The following is an 18,430-nucleotide window of genomic DNA, read 5'->3' on the forward strand; positions in this document are numbered from 1 at the left end:
TATTGGGCTTGTGCTTCACATATAATAAACAGGCAGACCTTTTTTCATTTAAATGCCCTTAAAATGATCAGAAACATTTTTAATTAGTAAGACAAGCTCTCTTGCAAAAAAAAATTATATATATATTATACACATATACACACACATTAATGAACTGTTTCATGCATGCAAAATAAATATTTTAGAAAGCTTTGTTTATTCGCTCATCCTCAGGAACTCATTTATACCATGTCCTGTTTCCCTGGGGTATAAATATAAGGTTGCACACATTTGGAAAATCCCACTCATCAATTACTGGGGGAAAACAACAAAGAACTTTCAGCACATCAGCGATTGATTGGTTGTTGCTAATTGAAGGTAATGTTTTTTTTGTTTGTTTGTTTGTTTTTTACGAATTAGCAGTTCAAAATATTGCAGCATTTATTGGTGACAAAAACATGTCTAAAGTGGTTGGAAATTTGCAATGAACCTCTCTGAGCACACATAATTAAAATGAGAGATTAAAGATGAATTGATTGCTGTGGTTGTTTTACAGGTTTTACTGTAATAGCAATGAGAGAGGCATCTTCTATAAAATGCAACATCAGAAACCCAGCAAGCATCATTAGAACTAAATTAGAACTGGGAGGTGGTAGCTAAGTGGATGGACTTGAACTAATGACCTTCAGAGATAAAGTCCCACCCACACCCAGCTGCCACTCCTGGGCTCCCGAGAAAGCTCCTTAGCCCCATAGCTGCTTAGTTGTATGAATGAGATAAATGTAAATTTGATTAAATGCTCTGGATTTGCCAAATGCCATAAATATAAATATAGAGCTGCAATTGGTGGTGTCCTGTGGTCAGATAAAAAAATCACACCAACGAACAAGGCCCTAAAACACCCACTGTACAATTTGGAGATGGATTATCTATACTTTTTGGACTATGTTGTGGCTGGTGGTTCAGGGAACAGCTTAGTACTTCAGCCTTGGATATTTCAGCCTAAATCCTGGCTCACCAGTTTTAATAAGATCAGAACATACTTTAAAATCACAAAATCTTAGCTTACCATTGTCTCTGGATTTGATCCCTCTTGAAAGTCTGCAAATCGCAAATGTAGTGCATTTCTCTGTTGGGTATTACCAGTACAGACTGTTCTTAGAAAAAAACCCTTAAACAAACCTTTTTTTTATTTTTTGTCATTGTTATGGCATATATATATATATATATATATATATATATATATATATATATATATATATATATATATATATATATACTTTTAATATACAGTATAAGTTTCTGTTAGTTGTCATGAAGGGTGCCAATAATTCTGCAGGGTTCGGTTGAAACTGACATCATCGCCATTGTTCACCTCGGCACTACTCATCCCAGACATGACACATCATCTGGGAAATGCCACACAGAAGTCAAGGTTTTCCGCTCTGCCTCTAATCAAAACGACTCATTTACTCGGTTCTGATTTTTGCCCACTATCACATGTGGTGAGAGGCATAAAGCTGCTCTATATCTCGCTGTGTGAGACTGCAGCATGTGGTTGAAAGCTGACACCGGATTCCTGGAGCGTCTCTCGGCAGTCAAGGACGTCTGACCCTCACACATTTATAAACACAGTGTGTGTCTATGATGACCTGAAATGCCAGGTACGCCCATCTCAAACAGCCGCCCGTCTGCTGTCAGAGCCTTCAGATGCTACGGCCACTCCTCCTTCGCAAGCTCCCTCCTTCCTTTATTTTCTGTTTCAAAGGCCCAAAATTGGTTATTTGACTGATTATAGTCCGTTATGCCTTTAAAGTTCCAAGCACACTGGCAAGTTGGTGCAAGAAAGAGGCTGTCAGAAGTACAGGGATGAGAGTTTGCTGGAGAGTCAAATCCATTTAGGTTGACTCAGGCTTTGGCAAAGCTTTGATGCAACACAGATACTAAACCTGATGGCTGATCAAACAGCCACACTTCTCCCATTTATTATCTGCTATATAAAAATCTGACTCTACAGCACATTTCTGCTTCTCTAACAGCTAGAACATAACATGAACATAGGTGAGTCCCTTGAAACTTGTCTTGGTTCAACTTCAGCTTCTTAACACAGACTGCATTTTTTTTTACCTAAATAAACATTTCTGTCAGATGCAAATTAGAAAATTGTGTCACTTTATACATTTCATCTGTTGGTTAGTCATTTGTGTATTTATGAATATTAACTCACAAATTTGTTTCATTTATTAGAATTTATTTTGTTTGAAATTTGAATTGAATTTGTAGTACTTTTTGTTACATTGACAAGCAAAAAAAAATTCTTTTATTGAGACTTTTTGCAAATATCGAAGGTCTCTTTTATTCTCATCCAGCCATTGCCTGTATGCTAACATCAATATAATTGGCCTAGGCACATTTAGTTCCTACATTCCAGTTTAAAACCATCCAATGTTCATCAGTGTGGAATTTCTTTTTCTTATCAAGAATTGTGCCAGTATGTTTGCTGTGACCTTGTGCTGCAAAATGGAGTTAGGGCTATAGCCGTCTGTCTGTCTGAATATGCATAAACCACCTTGAGGATGACTGCCCCTGGCCCTTCATCAATAAAGTCTTTCAAGTTCATGGAGAAAGTAATGACATATTAAATACGCCATCTCCTTTGTTTTCCTAAGAGGCATGAACTCCATTTGATCTATAAAATCATGTGAGGTTAGTTTTGCTAATTAAATTGCTGTCCTTGCTTAAGATTACCATATACATTGCTAATGCCAGGTAAGATTCCTTTAGCATTAAATGATCAGCTACACAACAAGACAAAGTTAACGGTAAATATGTATTCACAGGATATTTCACTGACTACTGAGTCATGAGAACCTATGTAGCATTTGTCGTACAATAAGCATGACTAGCTCATGAGCAGGAAAGCAAACTGTTGATATCATTAGTCACCAGCCAACATTGTTTAATTTCAAACATTATTTCATGGTTAAAACAGATTAGGCATATCATTAAATTCAAGTAAATACTTTCACCCGAGTATGTTTAAGAATATTTTAAGCAAAATAATAGCTTGACGTACATTTTGTTAATAAGGAACAGTACAATTTACAAGATTGGAGAGAAATAAAAAGAGTTCAGACAAATTGAACAAGAAAAAAAACAGTGTGTGGTTTGTCTGAACATTGGTCTCTTGAGTAACGCTGAATATTTTAGACATCAAAATGTATTTTTAAAAATGTATAGCTCCCAGCTCATCATATTGCATTGCAAGATTTGTTCCAGTACATAAATGCTTATACTAACTGCATACATTTTTAGCTGCATCTGTGTAAACCTGTAGGATCTGTTAAACAAGCCCACCCCACCCTAATTCCTGCCTCCCCACTTTATCATGGATTTGTAAAATCACATCACACACTCTTATTATCTGTGTGCAAGCTAATAGATTGCTCTCTCAATGAGCTGTAGTTCTAGACATTTACGGTTCAAAATTCATGCAGATATTTGAACCCGGGTTTTTGGACTCGTGTTACATCCACATTTACGCTGCAGTGATTTTGTAACTTGTGGTGTGATCTGTGACCTGTAAGGCCAGTTATTATAAAAAACTTCCTGTCTAAAAATGTGTGTAGCCTGTGGAATGAACAGGGCTGGCACTGGAGAATAGATAGCCCAAAGGGTTAGAGAGCAGAATGCTCAAACTGACAGATATATGGGCTTCCCTAAACTCACAGAGGATACTAGTTAGGCTATAGGTGTTTGAAGAGAAAAGATGAAATTGAAATAAAGATCAATTATGGAGTTCATAAGGTTTAATTAATTTTATTGCACTGCTAAATCAGACAGTTTGATGAATGGAGGAGCATTCAGAATACAAGACTAATATAAATTCAACTCTTTTTGGTGGCTTTATCTTAAAAAGTGTTTCCATGGTTTTCTTGAAAATGTACTTGTAAAACCAAAAAAAAGGGAAAAAATGCTGATGATTATGTCGTTAAAAAAACACCAGGGACTAATTAAACTTTAAATGATTTTTTTTTTTATTATGATTTTATTTGGGAAATAATTGTATTTTGTTTCACGATCGTTCTACTTTTGCGGAAAGCTCCCGCATATGACAAACCGAAGGAATGTAAAATGACACTGCTGATCACTCAGCTGCCAGGCTTCATATTACACAAACACAATATATTACATTGGTGAACCAGTTACTCATATGTCAACCATTTATGCTGGAGATGTTTACGTTAACAGAAGCTGCATAATCTTGTGTGATTTATAAAGCTGTATACCCCACATGTATAATGGTATTAACTTCTGAAAGGCAATACAGTCCATATAATACAGTTTGCCCATGCTGCATTAATAAATTATTCAGTTGCACTATTAAAGAAAACTCACACAGACAGCATACAATTTGGGCATAAATTGTTAAAACATCCCTCGAGTCAAAAAATGTTTACTCATAAGTTGCCCTAAAAAGTCTGCTCTGAGCTGGGGCTGTCAGGACTTAACAAACTGGCAAACATCTGCTGGGGTGATTGCCCACAAGGGTGGTCACTGACAATGTGTTTGGATACCCCTTTTGGCTTTTAACCTCTCCCCATGTATTACGATCCATCATAGTATTGGATGTTTGTCTACGTAAACCAACTGCTGTGCTGGCTGCAGTAAGATCAAGCTTGATGCCGTGTAGCATAGACACAGCATTTGAAAATTTCACAGTTTCATTTCCAACGGTTTGCATCATTATATCTTGATGTGAAATTGTATAACAAATATTGTAATATGATACCAAAAATATCATTAAAATTTGTCTCCTGACTAGAAAAAAGTTTTTTTCATCTTATCTGCAAGCAATTAAAAAAAAAATGTAATTAGTGTTTCTATAGTTATTACCTATTATCTTCACTATAATATGAGCCAGAGCAGATGAACTCCACCTAGGGGCCTCTGCTCCAGAGATTAGGCATGGATTATGCAGCTGAGCCTCATGGGTTTAGGTTTTTGGCAGCCTAATAAAGGTCATGAGCCCCATATGATTGTCACCTCCAAATAAAAGTTCAGTAAGTGATGTTTTTACACTGTATATAATCCCTTTTTTTCTAAAAGAAAGAAAAAGAAAACACACCCATAGATTAAGGATTTCTTTACTGAAACCCCCAACATGAAAAAAGCCAATTGTGTGGCCAGTTTGATTAGAAGCAGAATGTTGGTTTGAAGAATTTACAATCTGTAGCCAACAGTTCCAAGAACCTGCAGAGATGTTATTGTTCCAGCTGAAGAGATAAACAAAAAAAAAAGAATGAAGAACAGACAGGCCAGTGTTAAAGGCCTTGTCCACTCGCCCACCATACTGAGCTGTTGTCTTTGGTCTGCTTTGCTTCCTCCTCATCAGGCCAGATCTATCCATTTTATGACCAGCTGAAATTCAGATCTCATGCTTTTCTTAAAATCCAAATGGAACGATTGGGGACCACTGTCTTGGTATATGGAAATAGTCCAACAGACATCAAAGAGAGGAGTTTCCAAAATATACAGTGTGTGTCAGAGTCAGCTCTCAAATATCCACAGGTTCTCTTTTTCCCTGGACATCAAAAAGAACTTGAAAGAGATTTGGCGATCCTGATGTAACTTATTCAGTAACCATTCCAGTTTCTTTACTTTTTTTTTTTAATAATTCAATGCATTTTAACAACCATGTGTGAGCCTTGTTCTGTTGCTCTTGTCTGATTTTTTTAATCCGAGCTTGGCAAGGTCATACTGACAGCTTAGACAATTGATGTCATTCTACATCAGTAGATTCTTTGTACAAGGTTTGTTGCACAAGACATTTTAGGTCAAATACATCATATTTCTTCAAATTTGCATTTGATTTCAATTTATTTATGAGCAGATACACTGACCTATTTGATTCTTAGCACACACTAAAGACCCTTTGACATTTTCAAGCATGCACAACTGCACAACACACACACTAGCCCTAAAAATAGGAATGTTCCCTGTTTCTGTTATATGTCTGTAAGAGTCCACAATTAACTTCCCGATGATGAGCTATTGGTAATCTAATCTCTCTCTGCGGTCAAAACATATTTGCTTTGAATAGACCTTACGGTTTTGTCAGCCAGTGCAGCAATGCCCATACCTGTTTTTGAGGTATGAGGAAAATGTGCTGGTACAATAAATATCTATATAAATACCTGTGCTGGTACAATAATATCTGATAGCAGAATGCATCTCAAGCACAAATGCAATATTCATAAAGCTATTGCATAATGCAGACTGAGTCATGTATTTTTTTTTAAAAGTGAATTCTGTGGAATAATTATACATTTCAAGTAGAAGCAAACTCATTTTCTAGCAAATGTATAAAGCTACAAATGAAATTAGCGACGAAAATCCTGCCTACATTTGACATCTCTATTTCCTTCTTGTTTTTTTATCAGTATTCAGGAATCTAAATAGGGCTTAAAACAAATAACTTTGTAACAACACATTCCTGTATCAGTTTAGACATGTTTTTCAGTCATACTCTGCTCTTGTAAACTAAATCTTCCAAAAAGCAGAGTATAAAAAATTGGGTGTGATAAATTACATTCTTTGATAATATGATATTTTGCGATCCAAGTAATCTTCTATTATTAATGGGTTTTTTTTATTAGTCCTCTGTGAGCCATGATGGATCCCATTATGCATTTCAAAATGCAAGTAACTAGTTTGCTAATAATACAGAATTGTACATAATACAGATGTCACATCTTAAATGATCTTCAGCTATCCAAATAACGCTTAAAGAATCCATTTTTTTCTGAGAATGTACTGTCTATCAATCTGCAGTTCTGGTCATAAGGCTATTTTTCATTCCTCTTACACCCTTTTTTTTCTGTTGAGAGAGTGAAAAGACTTCACAGGGAACTTTATCAGTGTGAGTTGAATTAAGATGAAGGAGTTGTTTGCATGCCAAAGTAAGGTTGGGCTTCAGTATCTCTGGACTTCTGAGCTGAGTCCAACAGATGTTTCATTTTCACAGACCTATTTCTACAAAAGGTTGAGGAGTGGTGTCTCTCTAAGGGAAGACGATTTTCTACATTTTGTAGAAGTAACCTTAATCTGCCAAAGGTTACATGCTACTCTAGTGCTGACTGTGATGAGCTAATGGCTTTTCTAATCGATGTCCAGATGGGACCTGAGGAAGTTCTAATGCAACTGGGTTTTTGGCAGCATGGTTAGTCTTGCTCTCAAAAGATATGTTGGCACAAACAGGTGGGGTTGGCAGGTTCTTGTGTAAATGTTGGCTGGTCCCCTGACTTGCTGCCAGAGGTGCAGCCCTTTGATCTGGAGGATTTGCCTCCAGATGTGGCCGTTGCTGCTGTCTAAATGCTATCTTTGGTTAAACTGAAGGTGTGCGTTCCTTTCTGGCACAAGATCAACTCCCTGAATCGGCATCACTTCAGCTGTCTCACATGCTTTAGATTTCTCTCACATCTGAAACATCTTTTAGTACTTTACCTGATTTGAAAACTGGTAGGCTTTCCAGTTATTAATTCCAACTGAGGAAGTGTCATCATCTTACTTTCAGAAACACTGTCCAGCTGGGCCAGTAAACCGTGCATGACTACATAGGCCAAGGGTGAGTGTTACATTTTTAGAGAGACCACAGCAAGATAGCAGCTTAAACCAGAACCATGTGTTGGCAATGATTATGCAAAATAGGTAGTGGGGAAATGAGGACTGTTAAAACACTTTCATGTCATCTCCATAAAATGCCACTAGTTTTGCCACATACCATGTTATAAGAAATGGTCTTTTCATCTCAGAGACAATTCACTGAAGCTGCTAGAGAATGTACAGTATTGACCACAAAGACACCTTTTTATTCCTGTTCCTGTTCATGTAAATTGAGCTTATATTCACTGTAAAGAATATCTGTAAGGCTTACAATCCCTGCCTAATAGTGTCTGAGCCAGAGAAACACTTTGTTCAGCACATCATACATCATACATCATAGCAACAACTTGAAAACCTTTACAGTTAAATAGATATAAAGTGATAATGAGAAAGGTAAGGGAGACAAAAAAGTGAGATGGCGGACTGCCAAGGCACGTTACACTACTTATTACATAAAGTTTGGTAGTGTAGCACTACATTAATCAGGGATATGTGGAGTAGGCTGACTGTTAAATAATAACATTAAATCCACAAGCACTTTGGCTGACAAGACGGTCAAGGAAATGTCTGCATCACTATGAGTTTCATTATTCTTTCCCTGAGACTCAACGTCTTAATTAGAAGAAGGCAATTTGTTAGTGCTTTCCCTCAGGAAAGTGTGGTATGGGATGATACATTATATATTTGTTTATTGTACATCACATGGTACCTAAAGAGATTCCTGAAAGCCAATAGTTTGCAAACTCTAGGGGAGTAGTGTACGATGTGTATTCTCAATACTGCATGATATGCTTCACTTTAATAATACTTTTTTACCATAATTAAATAATTGTACATAGAATAATAAAGACTATAGCAATTGTACATTGTTAAGGCATAAGATTATGACCACCTGCCTATTATTGTGTTGGTCCCCGTTTTGCTGCTAAAACAGTTCTGACCCATCAAACATTAACAGCATTAAATTCTTCAGCAATATGAGCTACTGAAGCTTGTCTGTTGAACCGACCACACGGACCAGCCTTCACTCCCTATGTGCATCAATGTGCCTCGGCCCCCCATGGCCCTGTCGCCAGTTTACCACTGTTCCTTCCGTGGACCACCTTTAATAGATACTGACCACTGTAGACCGGAACTACAGCCCACAAGAACTGCAGTTTTGGAGATGCTCTGACCCAGTCATCTAGACACCGCAATTTGGCCCTTGTCAAACTCTCTCAAATTCTTACGCTTGCCCATTTTTCCTGCTTCTAACAAATCAACTTTGAGGACAAAATGTTTACTTGCTACCTAATATATCCCACCCACTAACAGGTGCCATGATGAAGAGATAATCAGTGTTATTCACTTCACTGTTCATAAACATAATGTAATAATGTCATAATGTCATAATATTTGAATGTTATGCCTCTGTGTATTTGTATGCTGTCACCGGATTCACTGGGGTTTGTTGATAATAGAGTGTGTCCATTTTATGTCCCAGGGTACCTTTATCCTTGCATTACCTTTAGCTAAACCTTTTAATCATGCTTACATAGCTAGTCCTGTTGGAATCCCTGCTTGCACACCAAGCACAATGTACATCCACTTAAACCACTACAGGATAAAAGCATACCTAGACCTATTTTCTCCCTCCCTCTCTCTTTAAAGTTTTTAGCCTAAATTAGCCTTTTATCTGCTGTGAGGTTGCTGTGGATAGTAGTAAATTAACGCCCTAAGATGAGTGCTAATGGTCTCATTTGGCTAGGCTACTGATGGCACTAGAATCTACCCTCTGGTCACATTCATTATACAATGGAAAAACTCATCTGAATATGATAAACTCTAAAAACTAACCTAATGATGCAGAAAAATTAAGCACCACTGCAATATACCCACTAAATTGATGAACTTTGAACCTTTGCAAACCTGCATGCAGAGAAGTGACAAATATAAGAGGATGTATAAATCACATTTCGAGACATAATTAGATGTAAAAGCAAACCTGTGATTATGAGCCCCTCGAAACAAGCCCAAAATTGTTCCAGGTCAGATTTTATTATTCGAGCAAAGTGTAAAAATGCCCAAAGTTACTATGTAGGTAACTTGGCAATTAAAAGAAACAGGCCCACATTCAATGAGCTAATGTTGGTGACCCAAAGGGGGGCAATGTGTACAATCCCATTTTCATAAAAAGGGAAAAATGTAAAATGCAACTAAAAACAGAATGCAATTATTTGCTACTATAATAAAACCATATTTGACTCATATTAGAACATAGAGGACAGATCAAAATGTTATTCTAGGGAAATGTACAATTTTAAGTATATAATTTAATTTTGAATTTGATGTCTGCAACACATCCCAAAACAGTTGGGATAGGGGCAACACTAGGCCAGAAAAGTAAAACAAAAAAAAAAAAAACAGCTGGAGGAACATTTTGCAACTAATTAGATTAATTGGAAAAAATCAGTAATATGATATAATGAATAAAATATATATCAATAAAAAAGAGTATTTTAGAGAGGCAGAGTCTCTCAGATGGACAGAGGTTCACCAATCTGCAAAAAAAAAAAAAAACTGCACTACAAAATGTGGAACAATTAAAAAAACTGTTCCTCAACATAAAATTGCAAAGTCTTTCAACATATCATCATCTACGGTACATATTATCACCAAAGATTAAGAGAATCTGATGAGACAAGGGCAAAAATTACTATTGGATGCTCGTGATATTCAGGTGGCACTGCATTAAAAACAGGAAAGATTCTGTAATGGAAATCACTGCATGAGCTCAGGAACAGCTCCAGAAATAGTTTTCATTAAACACGGTTTGCTGTGTCACCTACAAATTTAGGTTAAAACGCTTCTCTGATGGTATGGGAGTGCATTAGTGACTCATTAGCACAGCTTGTTCATCTGAAAAGGCACTGTCAATAATGACAGGTATATACAGGTTCTAAAGCAACATTTGCTTTCATCCAGATGATGTCTTTTTTAGAACTTAAATTTCAGCTAAACCAGGCTTAATGGTATATGTCATCTATTTCAAGAGTTAGACAGAGTCTGCCTGCCTGCCTGCCTGTCTGCAGTCCAGACCTGTCACCAATTAAAAACATTTGCAACATCGTGAAAACAAAAATATGATAAAGAAGACCTAGGACTGTTGAGCACCTAGAATCCTCTAACAGGCACGAATAGGACAACATTTTGCTCCCAAAACTCCAGCAACTGGTCACCTTATTTCTCAGCCATATACAGACTGTTACATGGCCCTGTCACAACTTTTAAAAAAATATGCTGTTGGCATCAAATTTAAAGCCTTTTCTTTGACCTTATCTTTTACTTAAAACAGCACATTTCCTTAGTTTTTTATGTACTATTGTAAATATATGAGTTTTTAAGATTTGCAAATCATTGCATTCTTTTTTAATTTACTTTTTACACAGTTTCCCAATATTTTTTGAATTTGGGGTATAATATTATGCATTACATTTTTGCATTACATTTTGTCATTATTGTATAATTGTATTTAAATATCATATCATATAGTATAATATATGGTTAACATATTTTTTTTTTAATTTATAAACTTTGTTAATCCCTCTTTTACCACTTAATGGAGTCCTTGAAATAATGGCAAAATGATGGGAAACAGATTTGTAACCATGGCACACTGAACGATCGGCTGGTCAAAAGATTCACAGCACATCAGGAGACCTGTACCATTGATTATTGCTAAAGATAAACCTCCTGCAGGGGCAATGGCTTGGCTGTCCTCTAACGTAGTTTATTTCTCTCTACTTATTTTACTGATTCTCCTGTATCTCTTTCACCTTCTCTCTCTCTGCTTCTCCAGCTGCACTGCTGCCCTGCCTTCTACACCCAGGAGTATGATCACACTGTGCTCACTGAATGTACCATCACAAAGCAGAGAACTGATGCAATTCTTTAATATATTTTCAAAGCACTAAAATGTCTCCTCAATGATGTCCAAAGATTTTCAGTATCAAGTAACGAGGGCAGGGATGTGTGTCAAGCTTTTTTGGATCTTCAGTTTGCCTGCAGAGTTGAAGGAGGAGCTTAGCAAAATGTGGGAATGGCCAGTCTGCAGCCCCTCTGCAGGGTGATTTGTTCTGTGAATAACACATGAAGAAGGACATAGATTTGCATCTTCAATTGTTTAAATGACACAAATCACACACCCAAACCCTTTCACCCACATATCTCAAATAGTCAAATTGTTAGGTCATTCTTTCCTAACATTTCTGTCAGGAATGCTTTTGTTTATATCTACTATATTATACCACATGGTAGATTTTTGGTCATAATGTTCAAGCAAAGCATTTGAAAATCTGTAAATTTTTTTAATAAACTCTTTATTGTTTTCAAAGTACAGCTCCTAAAATTAAATGATTCTTTTTACTACAGCAGTTCTTATGACAAAACCTTTTTTCTTTTAATATTATTTATCTATTTATATTTTAATTCATAAACAGACCCACTTACTCACTCACTGCGTTGGGTCCCAGTGAAAATGTGAATATTTAATACAGATATATAAATACATAAAAAAAATATATAATACATATAATAATGTTGTGTAAGATCTGCAAAACAAGTTTTCAGCCTGTCATGTTGCGGATACAACTACAATCACAAAGCAAACCACCATTCTGAATAATTTCCTGTGTCAGAACCCTATAAAGACAGAAAAGACAATCGAGTGTCATTCCAGACATGGTAAATAAACATTTCTTCACACCTCAGCTTGTACCTTCCTGAAATCGTATTTATTATTGTTGTGTTTAAGAGAGAATATAGAATAACAACCTACTTGTTCATTACTTGTTAATAATCATGTGACAACATTTTCTCTGTTGTTTAAATACAAATCCTTAGAGTCCTAATTTTTCAATGATAATTTGAAACTCCCTTTCCCTTTGCAAAACCAAATATTTTCTCTGTATTACCCCCACAAATCACCATCACCAAGTTTCATAATCCAGGAGTGGCTCCTGAACTGATTCACATTGTTATATGATAGATGTAAATAATGATATTTTACTATAGTACTAATAGTAGACATCTTTATGGCTACTTGATCTTTCCTAGTTTTACATAATACACTCAATTTGTCTTTTTACTGCATAAAAGCCCACTGCTGGTTTCCTGTTTTTAACTGCTAATCTTTTAAATTAGAGTCACACTGTTCTGTCTGAAAAACCACAACACTTTCCTTAACTTCTACATCAAACCATCTGACCTGTGTGTACATTTTGTATGTGCCTGATTTCACAAACTTGATATGGATAGTGTAGAGAATAAGGAAATAAAATTAAGGGAACATGTTCAGCTTTACTGCAGTCTTTCCTGGTTCTAGAAATGGGATTATAAGTATGTTGAGATGTAATGGGGTTAATAATAAAAGGCCTTCATAACAATTATTATGATTATAAGAAGCCTTTTGTATTGTTGCTATAAGCTAAATAATTGAGAATGGACATTAAGAGCCTTCATGCAGCCTAATATAACTTTTATTACAGCCTGTTATTGAAAAACTTCCAAACTCACATTTCAAAGGTACTAGAGATCATTCTAGTAATATATTTTTATTTAGTGTAATTCAGGATCATTTTTACAGCAATTATTTCACTTATCTATAAAATCTGGACTTACAGATGCTTCTCATTTTGTTTAACTTTTGTGTGTGTGCTTGCGTAAGTGCGTTTCATATTTATCTTATCAAAAATATTATTATTCACTGTAGTAGTATCTATAATAGCTGTTAAAACAATAGTGTCAACTTTATTCAGGCAGCAAAAAAAACAAGATTAATTAATAATCATGGCACAACATTACACAGAAAAAAATGCTGGATTAAAAGCTTAGTTTGAGTATTTATTTAGGATTTTATAATGTAGGGTTTTTCCCCTCTATTTTCTTTCCACATATGAGCCATTGTTCATTTTTTCTTTGTTTGGTTTAGTTAAAGTACTCTCTAAGTTTATGATTGTAAAACAACCTCCTGTCTAAATGGAGAAATTTTTCTCCCAGCCTGTAAGTTCTCATAACTGATTACAGAAAGTTCCATAATGTGTATTGTAGCAAGGGAACAATGTCATTTCCATTGTAGGAACTCTGGGTTCCTGTTGATAAGCTGTTGGCTGTTCGTAGCCAAGTGGTGTTTATGTGCATTTAGACATTGGGTAAAAACAATCTTTCAGTCGAACGGGACAGCAGTGTTGGTGTATAAATAGCCAAGTGTGGATAAACATCAAAGGACTAAAAATTCCTTGAAACAAAAAGGATTTTAAACCATGGTCTGAGATTGATGGATTCAAGACTCATCATGCTGCATTCTGTGCACTAGGGGGAAAAAAAGTTTTCTTATGGGTTCTTTGGAAAGTTTTCCAAATTTTTATAGGTTGGATATTTACTTTGGATAGTTACATTCATCCTAGTGAGGTATTTCAATAGTACAAGAGAGAAAAACAGAAAACATTACAAACCCACTCTCAACATAGTCCAATGTACAGTTTGAAAAAATATATTGTGTTTACTTTTCATCAGATTAAGGTGAATAATTTGTGATTGAGGTAGCTCAGTGTAAAGATGTTGGAGTTTTGATTGGAAGGTCCTGATTTCAAATCCTACTACCGCCAAACTGCCACTGCTGGCCCTTTAGCACGGCCCTTAACCCTCAACTGCTCAGTATAAATGAAATAACTGTAATTCGCTCTAAATACGGCATCTGTACTTCACAAATACCCAGAAATTCAGAAGTTAGATTATGATGCGGCATTCGTGTACAGTAACTGCAAGCACAAACCTGAAGTCACAACTTGCTCAACTTACTCCCCAAACAGTCCTCAAAAACTAATGATGCAAAAAGAAATGGGAGTCCTTCCTGGCCTGGTCACCCCACAACTCCCTCCAGTACTATTTCACAGCAGACATGTTGCAGCAAATCATAGAGAAGCCATGTAGTTTGTCTGTATCTACAGGCTACATAATGATGCTTCATGCTGTGATGGACGGCTGAATGGCGCCTAGAAAGCCACTCTGGTCATTTTGTCCATGGCAGCAGTTCCTGGCTCTGTTACAACTGGGTTCCTTTGCTTAAAACACAGATAATACAGATGAATACTGACAGTAGTTTGATAGCCATATAGCTTCATGTGTTTGCTGAGTGACTATGCATAAAGGATGTACTGTAGATACTAGTCTAATGGTCTAAATATCTCCCTCTATCTGGCCTGGGACTTTCTTTGGATCTTATTTGTTTTCTTTTACCTTTGCACATCAAGACATTTTTACGTCTCCAACTGGATGACTTATTTGGAACTATAAAGGCCAGTCATCTCTTTGGAGTATGTTCTTGAATGTGTTCCATGTTGACACTCTAAATATAGCCACAGTTCCCGACTGGATGTTTACAGCACCCCCTCAACACTTGATCATATGACTGAAGGGGGGAGAGTGAGAGCGGAGGAGTCTAGAAGGGTGGCGGATTGGCCACTGTATAATATAGTAGCCAGGAACCAGCAGGACTTTAGACGGTGCACACTAAACTGCATACATGATTTCTGCATTCTTTGGACAACATTCAAATTATGACCAGTTTATAACTTTGGATGAAATCCAGAAATTGAATAATCATCTAGTCATTAAGCTTAAGTTTCCATGCTGCGTAGGGCAGTACTGAATCTGAACTGAAATGTAACCACTGAACTTAGATCAATGCCCCACCCTGAAAATTGAGAATATTAAAAATCTATGCCTGGTTGTATCCAGCAGCCAAGCATTAGTGAGCCTGATTGGAGTGAAACCCCAGTGACAGAGTAGCTGTGTGAGAGAGTGGCTCCCAGGGCAGCTGTCTGATCCCTTCACGCAACGCTGAAACCGCCCGTCAGCGTCACTCGTCATTTCCACGACAACAGGAGTACTCTCTGGGACTTAGCTGTTGGCTTACACAAACACACCCCCACCCACCGCACACACACACATCGCCAAACGGGTATGTAGTAAGAGGGCACAAGCAGCCAGAATAAATGTCTGCTGTCTCAACCATAAGCATGATTAATCCTATTTGATGAGTGCATACTGCATACAGGTTTGCATGTGTCACAATGATTAAATGATGAGAAGGCTTCTTGTGACTCTATGCAATGATTTAGATCCACTATATGTATTTATTTTTGTTAACATGCTTCAAACATGCTTCATTATCTTTCTTAATAATTAACATTAATTCTTACTAATAATTAATCAAATGCATCTGTAATTTTTTAAATGTACTTTTAGTAGGAATACTGTAGTATTTTTTACCCAAAATCTGATCATACAGTGATGTGCTTTTACCAGAGTTCCCATGGTGATATTAGTTTTAAATAACATTTTAATAACATTTAAAATGTGTGATGACATACCGCAAAAATGCAAAGGTTTTAAAACCGACAATCTTTGGAAAAAGATTAGAGAAAACATCTGGCTGTGCAATTTTATCTGACAAATTCTAGATATGCTGTCCTACAGTTAAGGAGCATCTACAATTTGGATGAATGAAGTATATATCTGTAGATCTTATTTAAGCAATATCTTTCAGAAAAAGTCTACAAATTTGTGTTTATGTAGAAAACATTTGTTGCCTACCCAACACCTGCCCTTAAAATTCTTTTATAAGGACATTTGTATACCTGTATACCCTGTATCCATAAACATACCCTGTATATACAATTTTTCCTATTTTTCCTATATATATCTTTATCTTTATATATTTTTATATTTTACATAGTTTTTGAAGCGCCCCCCCCCCCATACATGACAATCGTACAAAGCATTTCACTGCATGTCGTACTCTGTATGTATGTGTATGTGACGAATAAAATTTGATTTGATTTGATTTGACATTTTGTTTAAACAGTTTTGTAATTCTCTTTTCATAACAGAGAAAATAACTTTCTGTTAATACTAATATTTCAGTAATGAGATATGAGCCTAAAATGTTTACTTGGTCAAAAACTCTGCTAAAAATGTTTTTTTAATCAACAATTTCACACTTTTTCGTGTAAAGCCTACACAATGCTAAAGTGTTGTTTGAGGTTGCTTAACTGGCACTTTGCTAGATTTGATATTAGTATGCCACTGGTGATTTCTGGTAAGCTGACATACTGCTGATAATCAGATCATTACCACAGTAGAGGTTATGAGATAATTAGGGCAATATTCTGGATGCTTTGCTCACCTCGCCTCACCATTATGGCTCTAAACTGACAATGGCTGCGTTATTGTCAGCTTGGTCGATTGTTGACAAGCCCCTACCGAGGGTTGCTATTAGCATGAGGTAGTGGCACAGGTGGGGGATGTAATGATCGCTCACAGTAACACAACATTACAGTGGGTGTGTACCGGCTTCAGCACTTAAATATTACTCTGTGTGTCCCAATAATACATTTAGGCAAATAACGTGTTGCACCAAACACACAATTAAATAAGGATTTTTGAAGTCAAGCATACAGATTTAGCATATTCACTCACCATATAGGAGCACAGAACTTACGAGCATAAACCCTGAATGTGCATAAAACAGTTCAGCTACTGTTTTATATGTATTTATTTACTTTGCTTTTTACTAATGCTCTTCATAATAGGAATGTACCTTTAGTATGATCTTCTCACAACTATTATCTGCTCTTCATAGTGACCTGCCTCACAGTCTGGTGGCCTTCCTGGCTTGTTATCAGTAGCTAATTGCCAGTAATGGTCAGCAGCTCAGTCCAAGAAACATCCCGTCTGAGCAGTGAACAAGATCTCTGTAAGAAGTCGGTGTCTCTGTTTCTCTTTCTCTCATCCCCTTTCCCTCTCCCCTTACCCCCTGATTCACTTATACTGTGTCCAAGGCCATAATCATGACCTACTCAACATTGCCTTTTAAGTACGCTTTCCCACGCTTGTCCAAAGCCTCACCCATCAGCATTACAGTGTGTGACTCTGTGAGCATGTGTGGCTTCAAATCAGTGCTAGTAATTGGTGTCTGAAACATGAAAGACGATGCAGGATTAGGTGGTTGCATGGTCTCCCCCTCCGGCTGACATGAATTACAGGAAATTAGGCCATTAAGGTTATCTCCCTATGGATAAGGTGATATTAGGCTGGTTATCAGGGAAGTCCCCAAGTCCCCCTCCTTTTTTGCTTTTATTTATTTAATGGATCCTAGAGGAAGTGCAAATTATGATACTTTTCACCTTGTCCTACTTGTCTTACAACCTTAAGGTCGTGAACCATATGAAATACTCTCTCACAGAAAATGGTTCCTCGAGGGCCGTGTGGGTTGTTAAGGTTTCTTTTTCATTTTGAGAATTAAAATATCATAGGTTATTCAAAAGAACCTGTTGTTTCATCCTAAGCTTGGGTTACTGTCTGTACAGTGTTTACAGTGTGAGTTTTCTTTGGATTTTCTGCTTTTACTTCCAGTGTCCAAGAATATGCAGATAGGTCAGATTGATTACATTGACCCTTGGTGTGAATGAGTCTGTGTGTGCATCGTGCTTTGTGATTGCCTGGCATCCACTTTGGTGTGAATTTTCCTAGCTTGCACCCAGTGTCGTCAGGATAGGCCAGGATAACGTGGTTTCTGAAGATGAATGAATTAATAATCTCTTACAGTGAAGATACCTTTGTTCTTCCTGATGTACTGAAATCAATATCTATCATTTTGAAATTGTAGCCTCAAAGGTTTGTATTCTTATTGCTTTTTAGGTCAACATGGCTTTGTCATGGCAGTACCAGTTGTCAGAATGTACTA

This window comes from Silurus meridionalis, chromosome 23 (assembly GCF_014805685.1).
Source record: "Silurus meridionalis isolate SWU-2019-XX chromosome 23, ASM1480568v1, whole genome shotgun sequence".
NCBI lineage: Eukaryota > Metazoa > Chordata > Actinopteri > Siluriformes > Siluridae > Silurus > Silurus meridionalis.